The sequence below is a fragment of the Pinus tabuliformis genome, chromosome 6, assembly GCF_031772625.1.
Source record: "Pinus tabuliformis cultivar Carrire ecotype Pingquan chromosome 6, CPIR1, whole genome shotgun sequence".
Taxonomy (NCBI): domain Eukaryota; kingdom Viridiplantae; phylum Streptophyta; class Pinopsida; order Pinales; family Pinaceae; genus Pinus; species Pinus tabuliformis.
In genome coordinates this window covers 1,973,683,513-1,973,698,870 of record NC_142292.1, presented here as the reverse complement: position 1 = coordinate 1,973,698,870, position 15,358 = coordinate 1,973,683,513, and positions in this window count along the sequence as shown.

Genomic DNA, 15,358 nt, shown 5'->3' with positions numbered 1-15,358 from the left:
TGTGAACCCAACCGCTGATTACGATAATATTGTGGACCTAATGGATTCATTAAAAACAGTTCATTGAATATCGCATCCGCTCCATCGAAAGACAGAGCATGTCCACACTTGTAAAACCTCCGATTTTTATGAAGTTGCAATTGCGGGATTAAAGGAATGACTCCAATTCTCATGAAATTGCGATTGCAGGATTAAATTTGATGACCTAGCATGTGGGACCTCTATGTGGGTATAGCAGCTCTTATGTGATTTCCGTAAATAATAAGTTATTATATTAAAAAAGGGCCTCACTGATATAATTTTAATATGTGACATCATAAGTCAGCCTCTCCTCCATTGAACATGTCTTTTGAGTATTGGTGAACATCGTATAAAAACGAGTTAAAACGCTTCAGTTCTAAGCATCTATCTCGGCATAAAAATAAAGCATAAAGAAATTCACAACTCGTGAACTTGAAGAGACAAAGGAAGCCAAAGATCGGAAAGCCAAAGGTTGAGCGAGCAAAAAAAAAGAGGAAGCCAAAGATCGAGAAGCTAAAGGTCGAGCGAGCGAAAGTGGAAGCCAAAGGTCGAGCAAATGAAAGTGGAAGCTGAAGGTCAAGCGAGCGAAGAAGGAAGCCGAAAGGTCCAGTGGAAGAAGAAGGACGCCGAAGGTCGAACATTCTGTTGACTAGGTTATTTATTGAAAAGCTCGGACCTGTGTTTGAAAGTGATTCAGATAACAGTTCAAAAGGACGCTCTGCGGATCTAAGAAGATTATCTGAGTATGAACAGGGCTGTTTTTTGATTGAACGCACAATACGAAACCGCGACAGTCACTCCTCTAAATAAGTCACTCCTGAAGCATTTATCGTGACAGTGAGAACAGAGGCTTGAAACAGAGAGTTGTTTTTGTGCAGAGCTTAGTGTAGTTCATTGTAGACACATTGAAGTTGTGTGAAGACTCTTATAGATCATGATGGCTATTTGAAATAATAATGAGGTAACTTTGCAGACTCTGTTTGGCGAATATGAAGAATTGTGATACTTCTTCATATGAAGACAAGTTGTCATTGATGTAGCAGTGAAGCTGTAGATTGACAGAACACAGTGAAGAAGATTTTGAGAGCAGTGTAATACAATCAAAACATTTCTTGACAAGATAGGGTCAGAGCCCTTGGGGTTGGTGCCTCAGAATGGGAAGGATTGGTGTCCTTGGAGTTGGTGCTCCTAAATCCAAGGTTGGTGCCTTGACAAGATAGGGTCGGAGCCAATGGGGTTGGTGCCTCAGAATTGGAAAATTTGGTGTCCTTGGAGTTGGTGCTCCTAAACACAAGGTTGGTGCCTTGAGAAGATAAGGTTGGTGCCCTAGAGGTTGGAGCCTCACAAAAGACCAAGTTGGTGCTTGGCAACATGTTGGAGCCCTATATATATTGTACCTGATTTATTGTAAAGATTATATTAATAAAAGCATTTATTCTTATTGTTCATTTTGTGTTCTAAATATAAATGATTTAACTGGTAAAAATAACAATTGAAAAGGAATACTGATTCACCCCCCCTCAATATTTCCAACAATTGGTATCAGAGCCAGTACCTTCACTTAAAACCTAACAGCTTGAAGGTTGATTATTAGAACACAAATGGCGAAGCCAAGGAAGAAAGTCTCCAATCCTCCTAAAGATGTCTCTCTCAACCACCGAAATTGAAGTCAATCAATTTGTGAAGGCTCCATTATTCAATGGAAACTTGATATATGGGAGGCAAGAATGAGGAATTTCTTAAAGACTCAAGGCATTGAAGTTTGGAAATCAGTGATTATTGATAGCATGATGGATGAAGATTCCAAGGAACATAATACAAGAGCAATGAAAGCAATCATGAATGGGATACCTAATTCTATGAAGGCCAATTTTGAAAAATGCTCGTTAGCAAAAGGCATATGGGATAAACTTCATGATCTTCACTCAAAAGGAGCGTTCACAATGATCTCTAGTCAAGAAAATGATGGAAAACATGAAGAAAATCGAAATCCCATCAAGGAAGCTGAAGATAAGATTGATGACATCAAGACTAAAGAAGACCTAGAAAAAGAAGAGAATGAAAAAGACTTTGAAGAAGATCTCCTCACTAAACTTATGGCTGCCATGGAAGAGATTATCAATTTGAAAAAGGAAAACGAGGAACTTAAGAAGAAAGCACTATTGGTGACCAAGACCAAACAAGGAAGGAAGTTGACCTTGTTAAGCTTCATGTACAAGAAAGAGATGAAGAGCTCGCCAAGCTTAAGAAGGAATTTCATCAAAGCAAAAGAAAGCATCATGAAGAAGTCATATCCATGACAAATCAATTGGATAAAGCAAAGAAACGGGAAGATATCTTGTCAAGTTAGTTTGAACAAAGGCGCAAGAGCTTGAACAAACTTGAAGAAGAGATTGGTCAGTACAAGGTAGAGGTCTCCTCTTTAAAATCTCAACTACAAGAAGCAAGAAAGTTAGCACAAGGAGCTGAGAAGACAATGGAAGCATAGGTAATCATAGAAGGACAGGTTGATGAAATAGAAAAGGAGAGAAACACCATGATATACCAACTAAAAGCAAAGGATGAAGAGATATTCAAACTAAAATCTGACCTCAACCTTCTCAAGGCCGAAACATGTAAAGCTACAACAATCAAGGAAGAAATGGAGAGCATTCTAGCAAAAGAAAATGAAGAAATATTCAAAATGAAGTCAGATATCATATCCCTTAAAATAGAAGTAAATGAAGCTACTCATATCACGGAAGAGTTTGAGAAACAACTTGGTAAGAAGAATAATGATTGCGAAAGATTGGAAGAAGGGATTGTCTCCCTCAGGAAAAAGGTTGAAGGAATGGACAAAATCTTGAAGAGCTCTCAAGCCTTGGATGACATGCTCAACCATCAAAGATCTCCATTTGATAAATCAGGTCTTGGCTATGAAGGTGAATCCTCAAGCAAGAATGATAATACTTCAAACAACAAAGATGTGAGGAAGTCAGAAAGAAATGTTGATGCTCCCAATTTTAGCAAAGGTAAGGATAAGAGTCAAGGCAACAATGAAGGAAGTCCTGTGCCAAGAAGAAATGTAGATGATGTCAAGGATGCAAGAAGCAATGGTTATCATCAAAGGATCTCAAGGCAAAAAGGCTTTAGAAGTACATCAAGGAAATCTCCATCTCCCAGGTACCAAAGTTTATTTCTTGGTTATTGTTATTCTTGTACAAACTTTGGACACATGGCAAAAGATTGTAGGGCTTATAATGATCCTCGTCAATCTCCGAGAAGCAATTTCGCAAGAAGAAGTCATGAATTCTTATTCATGAACAACATAGAATGCTTCAAGTGTCATAACATTGGTCATATGGCACGTAATTGTAACTTGATTTGGGCACCTTCTCAAACTAGAACTATGCCAGATAAGAAAGTTACACAAGTATGGAGAAGGAAGCAAATACAATCCGAAAGTCCCTTGAACTCTCCAACCAACAACACATGTTATTGACTTGATCTTCGACAATCTAAGCATTTGATGGGAAGACTCTGCCAAAAGAGATGATGCATATAGTTAGGGGGAGCCTATGATTCTTGATCATTATTGCAGAAGCTATTTGTGAAAGGGTCCTTATGAAATCCTTGATGAGCTATGTTAACAATCATTCTTTGATAAAGATCATTTCTCAGGAGCACTTCATTGAAGAACATGATCTTGTAACCATTCTTTGGACTACTTTTGAAGATGTTTTCCACTTGATCACAAAGCAGAAATTGGAGCAACAGAGAAGGCCATCTAATGCTAATAAGGCAAATAACTATGTTGGTATTACAGAAGTTGAATGTCTCGACTCAGGGATATGATGTGAGAATAGGTAAATCAAGGACAATAATAGAGGCAACCTTCAAACAAATAGAGACATTTGGGAATGGAGCTTGAAGCGAGAGTAGTTGGAAGAATCTAGCATAATTGAAGCATTGCAAAAAGTTGTCAACCAGTAGAAAGAATTTAAAAGACAGTCAAGGATTAGATATTAGAAAAAAAAGGGGAGAATGTTGGGATGTCGAATATAGCTCAACAACTTAAGGAGAAGCACAGAGATACAAAGGAATCATTATTTGAAGAAAGATAGCGAGAATGACAATTTCAGTGGCATTTTCTCTTGATTCGGACTGTGAAAGCCTCTTAATTCTGACTGTGGAGACAACAAAATACAATGTAGAAGCATAAAAAACACTGGACTTGGACATTTGGTGTATGACTATTTGGAGTTTGTTTTGAAGCATTGAAGTGGAGCATATTTAAGCATTGTTGAAAGCATTATGAAGAAGTTCTGAGACATGAAGAGGGGATAATGTGCTAGTTGATGATGAGGCAACAATCCTTCTATCTTGAGTAAAAAGAAGAGCACCACGACAGGGGGAGTAACATACCCATAAAATTATTATATTCATAAAGAACAGAAACAGTGTGATAGGGGGAGCAGTTCGACAGGGGGAGTCCTTGTGCACTCCTTTGCCATTGATGTCAAAGGGGGAGAGAAGAAGAATATTTCCATCAATGACAAAGGGGATATTGTTAATCTAGGTTGTCATTGATGTCAATATGGTAGTGTTTGTGATGGCAAATTCTTGTGACATGTGTGGTTGCCCATTGATGCCCATTGATCATAATACTACTCATGGAGGATCCAAGGATTGAATACAAACATAATAGAAACAGTGGAACCGAGGAGGAAAGATATCAGAAGCCATCAGAAGAGAAAGAGAAAGAGTAAAGAGGAGAAGCCATCGTGAAGCCAAAATGTGAGAGGAAGATTTCATCGGAAGCCATCAAAGAAGCAGGTTACGGAGCAACAAAAGCAGGTTTTCGCATATGCCCAAGGGTAAGTGCTGTTGGAAGAAAAAAGAGGAACATTGCATTGGAGGAATTATATCGGTGGGTTATCAGCGACTTTACCATTTTATCATGTGTCACATTGAATCCCCCGACTGCGATATGTATTACGGACCCGAAAACAGGTTATGGTAACCGCCCTATTGTAATATCGCATCCGCGCGTGTCAGAACCTTCGCGTTGCAAGTTATGAAGGCTTGTCACATTAAAATCCCCGATTGCAATATAATGGAGTCAAGAAATGAACGACGGAGATCAAACCGAAGTGCTTGCGGAAGGTGAATCGCGGAAATTGATTTGGATCGCCAGATCAACAGATCCGTTAGATTGACGGATATCAATGGCGGAAGAAGAATGGCGGAGGAATAGATCTGGATTGTCAGATCGACAATGATTAGCAACTGCGGGGGTAGGAAAGTACGAATTTCCTTGATCGTGGCTGAAGTCCCGCACTCAATCCTAGTCGTCGATCTCACATTCAACTCTTAGATCACATTCAACTGCGGGGTTTAAGGCCGTTTTAATTTTTGTGTCAGTCGAAGTCCCACAAACCATAGATTGTGATATAATACGTGGACTCGATAACTCCATTAGAACATACCTTTATGTAGTATTGTGTCCAGATATCGGGGAAGTTATGCAAATCATAAGAGTTGTCATCGTCGGACTGCCGATTGCGATAAGACTTGTGAACCCAACCATCGATTGCGATAATATTGTGGACCTGATGGATTCATTAAAAACAGTTCATTGAATATCGCATCTGCTCCATCGGAAGACAGAGCATGTGCACACTTGTAAAACCTCCGATTTTTATGAAGTTGTGATTGCGGGATTAAAGGAATGACTCTGATTCTCATGAAATTGCGATTGTGGGATTAAAAGGTGATGACGTGGTATGTGGGACTTCCATGTGGGTATAGCAGCTTTTATGTGATTTCCGTAAATAATAAGTATATTGGATGGATATTAAAAAAGGGCCTCTCTAATATAATTTTAATATGCGACATCATAAGTCGGCCTCTCCTCCAATGAACGTGTCTTTTGAGTATTGGTGAACATCGTATAAAAACGAGTTAAAACGCTTCAGTTCTAAGCATCTATCTCGGGCATAAAAATAAAGCATAAAGAAGTTCACAACTCGTGAACTTGAAGAGACAAAGGAACCCAAAGATCGGAAAGCCGAAGTTCGAGCGAGCAAAAAACAAAGAGGAAGCCAAGGATTGGGAAGCTGAAGGTCAAGTGAGCGAAAGTGGAAGCAAAGGTCGAGCGAACGAAAGTGGAAGCTGAAGGTTGAGCGAGCGAAGAAAGAAGCCGAAAGGTCCAGCAGAAGAAGAAGGAAGCCGAAGGTCGAACACTCTGTTGACTGGGTTATTTATTGAAAAGCTCGGGCCTGTGTTTGAAAGTGATTCAGATAACAGTTCAAAAGGACGCTCTGCGGATCTAAGAAGATTATCTGAGTATGAACAGGGCTGTTTTTTAATTGAACGCACAATATGAAACCGTGACAGTCACTCCTGAAGCAGTTAATCCTGAAGCAGTCACTCCCGAAGCATTTACCGTGATAGTGAGAATAGAGGCTTGAAACAGAGAGTTGTTTTTGTGCAGAGCTTAGTGCAGTTCATTGTAGACACATTGAAGCTGTGTGAAGACTCTTATAGATCATGATGGCTATTTGAAATCTTCATGAGGTAACTTTGCAGACTCTATTTGGGCTATATGAAGAATTGTGAAGACTCCTTCATATGAAGACAGGTTGTCATTGATGTAGCAGTGAAGTTGTAGATTGACAGAACACAGTGAAGAAGATTTTGAGAGTAGTGTAATACAATCAAAACATTTCTTGACAAGATAGGGTTAGAGCCCTTGGGGTTGGTGCCTCAGAATTGAAAGGATTGGTGTCCATGGAGTTGGTGCTCCTAAATCCAAGGTTGGTGCCTTGACAAGATAGGGTCGGAGCCATTGGGGTTGGTGCCCTAGAGGTTGGAGCCTCACAAAAGACCAAGTTGGTGCTTGGCAACAGGTTGGAGCCTTATATATATTGTACCTGATTTATTGTAAAGATTATATTAATAAAAGCATTGATTCCTATTGTTCATTTTGTGTTCTAAATATAAATGATTTAATTGGTAAAAATAACAATTGAAAAGGAATACTGATTCACCCCCCTTAGTATTTCCAATAGGTCGAAGCTGTGAAGCTGCTAAGTCGAATGTGCATCAAGGTAAAAGTTGCGGAAATTGATATTAGGGTCGAAGTTGTTGGAGAAGTTGCTGGAAGGTCAAAGTTTGTTGTTGGAAGCCGTTCAAGAAGGAAAAAGTTGACTTGGTCTTGGAGGGTCTTGGTCAAGCGTCATAGGTTTTGGAATTCATCAAAGGAAAATTCTATAAGAAGAGAAGAATTCTGATGGGTTTTCCTCTCAGTTGGAGAGGTTTTGGCCCTCGTTGATTGCCTAAATCTTATGTCTTATTGTATCACTATTCTTTATGATTTGGTAGTTGTTGATGAGAGAGAACACTAATAATAATAAAGGAAATAAGAAGTTAATCAAGTAAAGTAAAAATACATCACAAACAGTTATCAATTATCAAAGTAAGAGAAATCACCTAATCTAGTTGCCCTAGATTTCTCAACATTATACAGTTGGAACAACCCAAGGAAGAGCATGAGATAGGACACAAAATCTTTGTACTTGGGACAAATTTGAAATTTATGGGGTTTACAGTAAAGGCTTTGCTCAAATTGGAAGAACTTGCTTCACTCTTTTCCAAGGTGGACTCGTCAGATGAAAAAAGCTTGATTTGGGCTCTAAAACCAGCCATGCTTGCTCTCATACAACACACATTTTTGAAGCACCCTTGTGAAGGGTTCAAACTTCTAGTTGCCTCTTGTCTCAGTAGTATCATGATGCTGATCGCACCTATACCCTCTTATAATGATGACATTATGAAGAAAGTCTTCAGGCTAGCAATAGAGACCTTGCGGGACTTGGATAAAAGTGAGGATCCTACCTTCAGGATGAAGATGGAAAATTTAGAAGTCATGGCCATGGTTAGATCTTATGACCTCGTGTTTGACTTAGAGTGTGATGACTTGATTCTCCAAATGTTCCAATGATTCTTCAACATTAGGAAACATCATCCTGACACGGTCAAAGCACACATGCAATATATTTTGTTGTCATGTATGGGAGGCCATGATGCCATTTGCAGGGAGTTGTAGTCTAGATTGTTGTCCATTTGGATGAAGAAACAATTGGTCTCACCTGCTACCTTTGAACTAGTCGAAAGGTTGGTTTGAGCAGAACATAAAATTGTTCAAGAGATGACTGACCTAGGCAGAGTTCAAGAGAATTTGTGGTGACCAACCATGCAACAAGAATGAGCTTAGTAGGAAAGGTATTTGCTTCATTTGCAAGGAACCTTAGGGCCTTGACCACTTATGCATGAGTGACATGGAGGAGATGGTAGATTTAGCGCAGGAGGAGGTTCCTTCTGACTTTTCAGGTGAGGATTATAATTTTTTGGTTGAGTCCATGGGTTCTTACGAGGATGCTTCTAAGGAGCATGAACAGTCATGTGGGGTTGTTGAAACTAGGTTGGATATATATTCCTGTGTGTAGGTTGAGTTGTCAGAAAACCCTATGGGATACATTCAGGGAGATAAGTCACCAGTGACAATTCAGAATGTGTAACATATGGTGGGGCATGAGTCAGATGAGGATGATGATATGCACAGTGTGCGAGATGGGCCATTTTTGGAGTTTCAGCTAATGGCTTATGTTGAGCCCATGTTGGAGGAGGATGATCAACTATCTTTTGGGTCAGACATTTGTGAGGAGCATACAGATGTACAGACAACCAATAGGGTTGTAGTACTTGTAGACACTTGTCATCAGGAGGTGTTGGAGCCTACCCATTGATGAGGTGCAGATAAGTGCAGTGGCAGTCAACAAAGCTGCAATATTTCCAAGCAATAACCCTCTCTAGGAGTACATAGACAAGGCTTGCAATACAACTTGTCCACTTCTGTCCATTATAGAAGGGCAGGATTTGTTAGACAAATCTCGTTGATTGACTGGGAAGAACAACGTGAGTTGAGCATGGACCAACATCAACGTAGTAGACTTATTCCAGACACTAGTGTCCATGCATTGGATTGGCGAGAGATCATTAGTTGGTATCTTATTGACGAAATGTCATTCTTAGTCACGAGCGTAGTACAACAGGGGCCCTTAGAGATAAGGGATATGCCGGCCTCAAGATGTAGGTCGACCACTCGTCAACATTTCATCACAATTTCGACATAGTGGGATTGACCTTGGTTTATGCTAGGGGTTGGATTGGAGAGATGTGATGAGTTGGTATTCCACTAATGGAGCAACGTCTACGGCTAGAGACAAAAGCAAAACTAGAGCCATGGGGTATGGGAGATGATGACTGGCCATGGTGGATTTAGGATCCAAGTGGATCCATTAATGGTAGGTTGAGTCAGAGATGGGTTTCAAATCCAGGTGTTGAGGGATCCATTCATGATTGGTTAGCATGGAGGCATGGCGTAGCACAATGGTTCATATGGGATCTTGCTATCAGTTTGCAAATGCCTCTGCAGTGGACAAAGATGGATTGCTTAAGGGCAAGCAATATTGGGGTGGGAGGATTTTCATGTCCCCATTTTTATTTTCCTCTATAATACAACCAAGATGGGTTTCCAGGGTATGTGATGGTGAGGTTGCAGGAGTTTTATGGGATATGATGACATTCGCTTGGCATATTTATTATCATGGGTACTTCCACACAACTTGATTTTGGTTTTGTGCCTTTCTAATAATTCCCCTAAAATGGGGTTATTATTGGGCATAACTTAATTAATTATGCTCAAGGTGGCATTCCGAGAGGAATATTTGATGCAATACCTTAGTGTAATAGCTTGTTGGAATCAGAACGAGAAGATCTACAGGATGTGACGCTGAGAAGTGATTTCTAGTGGATAGCGAGAGTATGATGGGTGATTTATCGTTTTCCCAACTTAAAAATGACTTTAATTAGTCATTTAATTAAAAATGGGGGAAATAATTAATTGGAGGAAAAAAAGGCCAAAATTGACTTAAGTGAAATAAAATAAAATTAAAAAGTCACTTAAGGTCAAGTCAAGGGAAGAACTTCTAGAATAACAATAAAAAAATGAAATATGATACTTCTAGAGGCTTGGAGATCTATCTATAGAGTCTTTAAAAGGAGGAGAAGAAGATCATTTGGGACATCCTTGAGTTGGGTATTTTTCTTCTAGAGAGGTTTGGAGAACCGGGAGTTCCCAGCTTCAATTGTAGCCCTGGGATGGAAACCCTCGGTTAATTTAGCGAGAGTGGGTGAGAGCCCACCTCTCCCCTTGGTGAATTCATTCATAATTTACAAGTGTTTTCAACAAATCAATTATCTTTGGAGGTTGCTACAACACTATTGTAGATATTTTGAGGCCATTACCTCAATCATTTCCAGTTTCTTATACCAACATTTTCTATATTAATAAAATAAGGATGGGTTCTATTGCCTATGCATTCTGTCAATTTTTAGTTGCAATTCATATTTCCTTGTTTTTCCGATTAATGTTATAGTTTCAATTTGTGAAATGAGTTTTTGAAATTAACAACATAAATTTTGATGCAAATTTTTGCAAAGATTTTATTTGGGACATTACAAGAGTACACCAAGAAGCGCACATAAATGACAAGGTAGACAAAAAAAACCAATAGAAATGGATCTAAAGGTTCCATTTGAAATAAAAATAGTAAGAACAAGTTTGAAGACTTCCGAAACAAACTAGAGTGCAAGATTGAAACACAAAGAAATGAAGAGAAAGATGTAGACTTAGGAAACACTAGAGAATAACTTATGAAGGAAGAAAAACGAGGGTTGTCATTGAAATATATTAGCAAGTCAAAGAATATCAGAAGATGATGAGTTGAGTCACAAAGAATTGGCCATTAAATCATAGGAGAGAGTTGAGGTGTGAACTCGTAAGGAAAAAATCACAAATTCATGAGATCAAGTACTCATCTTACATTTAGATACTTAGTGATCACTTCCATCTGTTATCACATATCACTACAAAGATAAAACACAAATGCAAAATGTGATTTTGTCGAAACTCAAATATTGTTCAAGTGAAAATGCAAAGCATGTTTTTGTCAAAACACATATTATTCAAGTGAAAATGAAAGACATGTTTTTGTTAAAGGGGTGAAATCTTATAATGGAATTTTCATGTCACTAAGGAAAGATTCAAAAACAACTTGAAAAATGTTTAACAAAATATCATATTTGATTAATATTTTAACAAAATATCCCATTTGATTAAATCATGATACCTCAATAGAGGAGAACAATTAATAAACTTATGTCCTAATTTGAATCCCTTTATTTTAAGTCAAAATTCTTGTACAATGCATCACGAACTTAAATATGTGCAATTCCCCAAACTCTGATACAATTTCAACTACTCTCCATACCAAATTGACATTGAAGAGAATCTACAATGCAATATAATCAAAACAAAACATTCACCAATACTAATATTCAAAATCTAGCATTATATATGATCCTTTTTCTACAATTGTTTCTTAGAACAAATTAAATTGTTTTAACCATGATTCTTTATAACATTATTTTGCAAAGATGAAGTGAATTTCCTTTCTGAAAATAACCAAAAGTAGAGAAAATCTTATGTGCATTAAGATTTAGGAGAATACACAAAAATAGCATATAAACCATGACCTCTACCTTTTTGTTATGTAGAGCGTTATTAAATATATGAAGCAACATACGCTGGTCTACTTAAATATAGCTCTAAGCTAAGCTAGACAATGAGTAGGAAGTGTATTATCTAACCGCTTGCGTTTCATAATGATTTGGGGATGGAGGTGAGCAAATAGATTGAGGAAGACAAAAAGAGACCCCATATATTTCAACAGACCACACCCCTAAAAAAATTAACATTTTATATCCAACTTGAAATGTTAAAAAATTGCTCACTTTTACTAAAATATGCCCATTGTAGTTGAGAAACACTCTCTTGGTTGTTGCCTGTTTTATTAGTGCAAAATGATGCAAACAACAAGTCTAGTTTTGTAAAACCCTTTTTATGTTGTAATATGTGAGGTGGGATGGGTTCCCCACCACCAATGGGTGACACCCATAGGAGAAAATTTTATCCTAGATTGTCTTTAGTCGATAGAAACAACCCCTTGCAACCACCAGATAGCTCAATGTGCCACCATCTCCGCCATCTGAGCCAACTATTATGTACCATTGCCCATTTGTTATGATCGCATGTTTGAAGGTGGGCCTTCCAACACCAAAGGTATGGATTTCATTATGTAGTTGGGTATTTTTTCTTACTTATCATGGACATGCCTTGGCATGGATTGGTGGGGGGATTTGGCGGAAAGAATGGGCTTGGTTTGTACTCTTGTCCCTTTTTCCAACTTGGTGGTTAACCTTGTATCATAGGCCCATGGGATCTCCTTTATTGGCTACTAGCTTTAGGAGTGTCACAACATGGGAAATCCCAAGTTTGGTTGTGTGGTCTCGCTTCTCGACACCACATACATCACTACCCTCCACTCACTATAGCCCATTTTCACATACTTCCCATCCAGGTCCAAATTTGTCCATTGGGTCCACAAGGTGTTAGCCTCCCTATCTCCTTGTCCACACTTTGGGTCAGGCCAGAAACGATGCCCCGAGGTTTGATCCAGCTAAAAATAAAATAAAAATCAAAATTTGGCCATTCGCAATAAGAAATGTACCATAAAATGCAAAACATGGCCGGGACATACAAATTTAGCACGTATGCAAAATCTAACATGAACTCTACCCCCTATCATTATGGTCGTCACCTTGGTTCATAGGGCCCCTATATTGGCCCCCTACATCACTAAGGAACCCCTAATTATCCCAACACTTGGTGGGGAATGTATTTCCCAATCTTAAAGGGGTTACTCACCGCTATATCATTTGTATCATGCTCTCATCCCCTCGAGCCCCAAGCAGTTATACAAGAAAAAATAATAAAAGACAAAAGGCATATGAAGAAGGGTGGAAAAACAAAGTCAGAGGTAACTCACGTACCATGATTTCTCCCTCCTACATCTAGACACCCAAGTGTGGGCTTCCCTCATCATAACTACCCTTGTACCATGGCATGTGGCTTGGAGCCCTCCCCTCATGCTCCACCCTATTCCATCATCATATCACATGACACCAGCCATATGACTGATGTACCATGGACCTGCCACTCGCTTAAAGGTTGAAACCACCTAATAAGGTCCTTAATTAACCTCCTTAAACTTGGAGAATACACTCTAAAGCCCAATATGGAAGGGAATGCCACTATGAAGTGCCCACTTGGTTCCATAATTTGTAAGCTCATTTTCTCAATTACACCAATGATTTGTTGTACTAGAAGGTGAGGAGACGCATTAGATCTTATATATGATTGCAGGTAGGTCTTCATCTTGGGGTCTGGTCTCCCTATACGAGGTCCAAGCCCTCTAGAGAGTCATATTGGCATTTGTTGGGTGTGCGTTGAGGGCCATGGGCCTCCACTATATTAGATAGAAGATTACCATGCCATGGGATTCTTCAATGCGATTCATTGCTCGCTTGTTTCTCACTTATTTGATGATGATGATGCACCTGTACCACCTTTCTCAGTTGGCTACACACTTGCACCACACACTTGAAAGTTGATCTAGGGCCCTTGGGGTTGTGTCTCACCATGGGAGGCAAAGGGAGGGTTTGCATCATTGTTCCATCCCTTGCAGATGGGATACATGCTTGTTCGATTCAATTGGAGACCCATGAGGATGCTTTTATGCCCCCATAGCCACTTTGGGGCACCACATGTCATTTGCTTGGAGATTAAGGGGCCACCCCCTTCATCACTATTGTTGGATCCCTTCTTCTCATTTTAGTACATGAGGGACTTCATTTGGCCTTCCAAGGGCCCTCCTAGTTACTTCTCTATCATTTTAGCGGCCACCCCCTTCATCACTATTGTTGGATCCCTTCTTCTCATTTTGGTACATGAGGGACTTCATTTGGCCTTCCAAGGTCCCTCCTAGCTACTTATCTATCATTTCAACGGCCACCCCCTTCATCACTATTGTTGGATCCCTTCTTCTCATTTTGGTACACGAGGGACTTCATTTGGCCTTCCAAGCCCTCCTAGCTACTTATCTATCATTCAACACTCTTGCGAGGCTAATTATTCTTATGGTGGAGCTATTTGGTGGGCTTGTGACTAAAGTATTGTTATTTGCACATTATTTTATTATTAGGTGCATCATTAGGCTAGAATAGGCCATTCAAACTACTTAGAGGAGTGTATAAATATAAGAGAGGATCATTTCACCTCTCATTATGACTTGGATTTGGGATATCTCTCTAAAGAATTTGGACCTGTAATTATGGAATGATTTTGGATGAATAAATGCATTTTGATGTGTGGAAAGATTTTGTTATCTCTCTTGGAGCTTCTTTTTGGCAATATTGTGGTTGGATGTACTCTTCTTTGTCTTGTAAGTGCAATATAATGCTATATTTCTATTTTAATGGATGTCAAATGCATGGAATTATTTTCATATGGTGAAATGTTCCCTAATTAATGTGAATTATTGGAATCATTGAAACTATCAGATATTTTTGCATGTGTTACTCATTAGACAAAGAAAGAAAGGATGTTCCTAGGGGATAATTTGTATTTGAATTCTTGAAACTCCATAATAATTGACATCAAACTGTGAAAGTCTAAAGTTGTCGTGTAGCTGCATCCATAGATGGTGAAGTTGCTTCTTTAGGCCTCCTTGAAGAGTGATGTTCCCAAACCTTGTTCATTTTGAGTCCAATATTCCCAATAGCTAGGCACTAGTCCTAGATCATTGGTGATCACATTAACTCAACGAAATATCATTATTTCACCTCTTTTCTTCGCCCCCCTAAGGATAAGGAGATTTTCTAAGGCTTGGTGAAAAATTTTAGGGAGGAGGAATTTTGGGATTCCGTCCAAACAATTTTCTTCATTTATGTCTCCTTTAGGCATCCTCCAATTTTGAACTAATTATTACAGTGTAATTTCAAATAAATTGATGCCCTGGCTCTCACACCAAGTGGGAACCCTTGAAGCTACTTTGACTTGGGTGTTTCTTGAAGGTTTGCAAGTTATAGCTTATCATTCAAAACCTTTTCTCTTAGCTATCTTGACCCTGATGAACCTTTATCTCGACATATCGCTCAACCCTAGGTCTCGTACAATATCTCTCTCATGGTGTTTTTCATGGAAAGTCATATTAGATAATAGATTCCTCCCAAAGGTCATTCTTTGATTGAATCTTTGCATTGAATGAGCCATCCTTGCCTCACTTTGAATCCTAATATAGGCATATTAATCACAAGTGAGGAATTTTAGAAA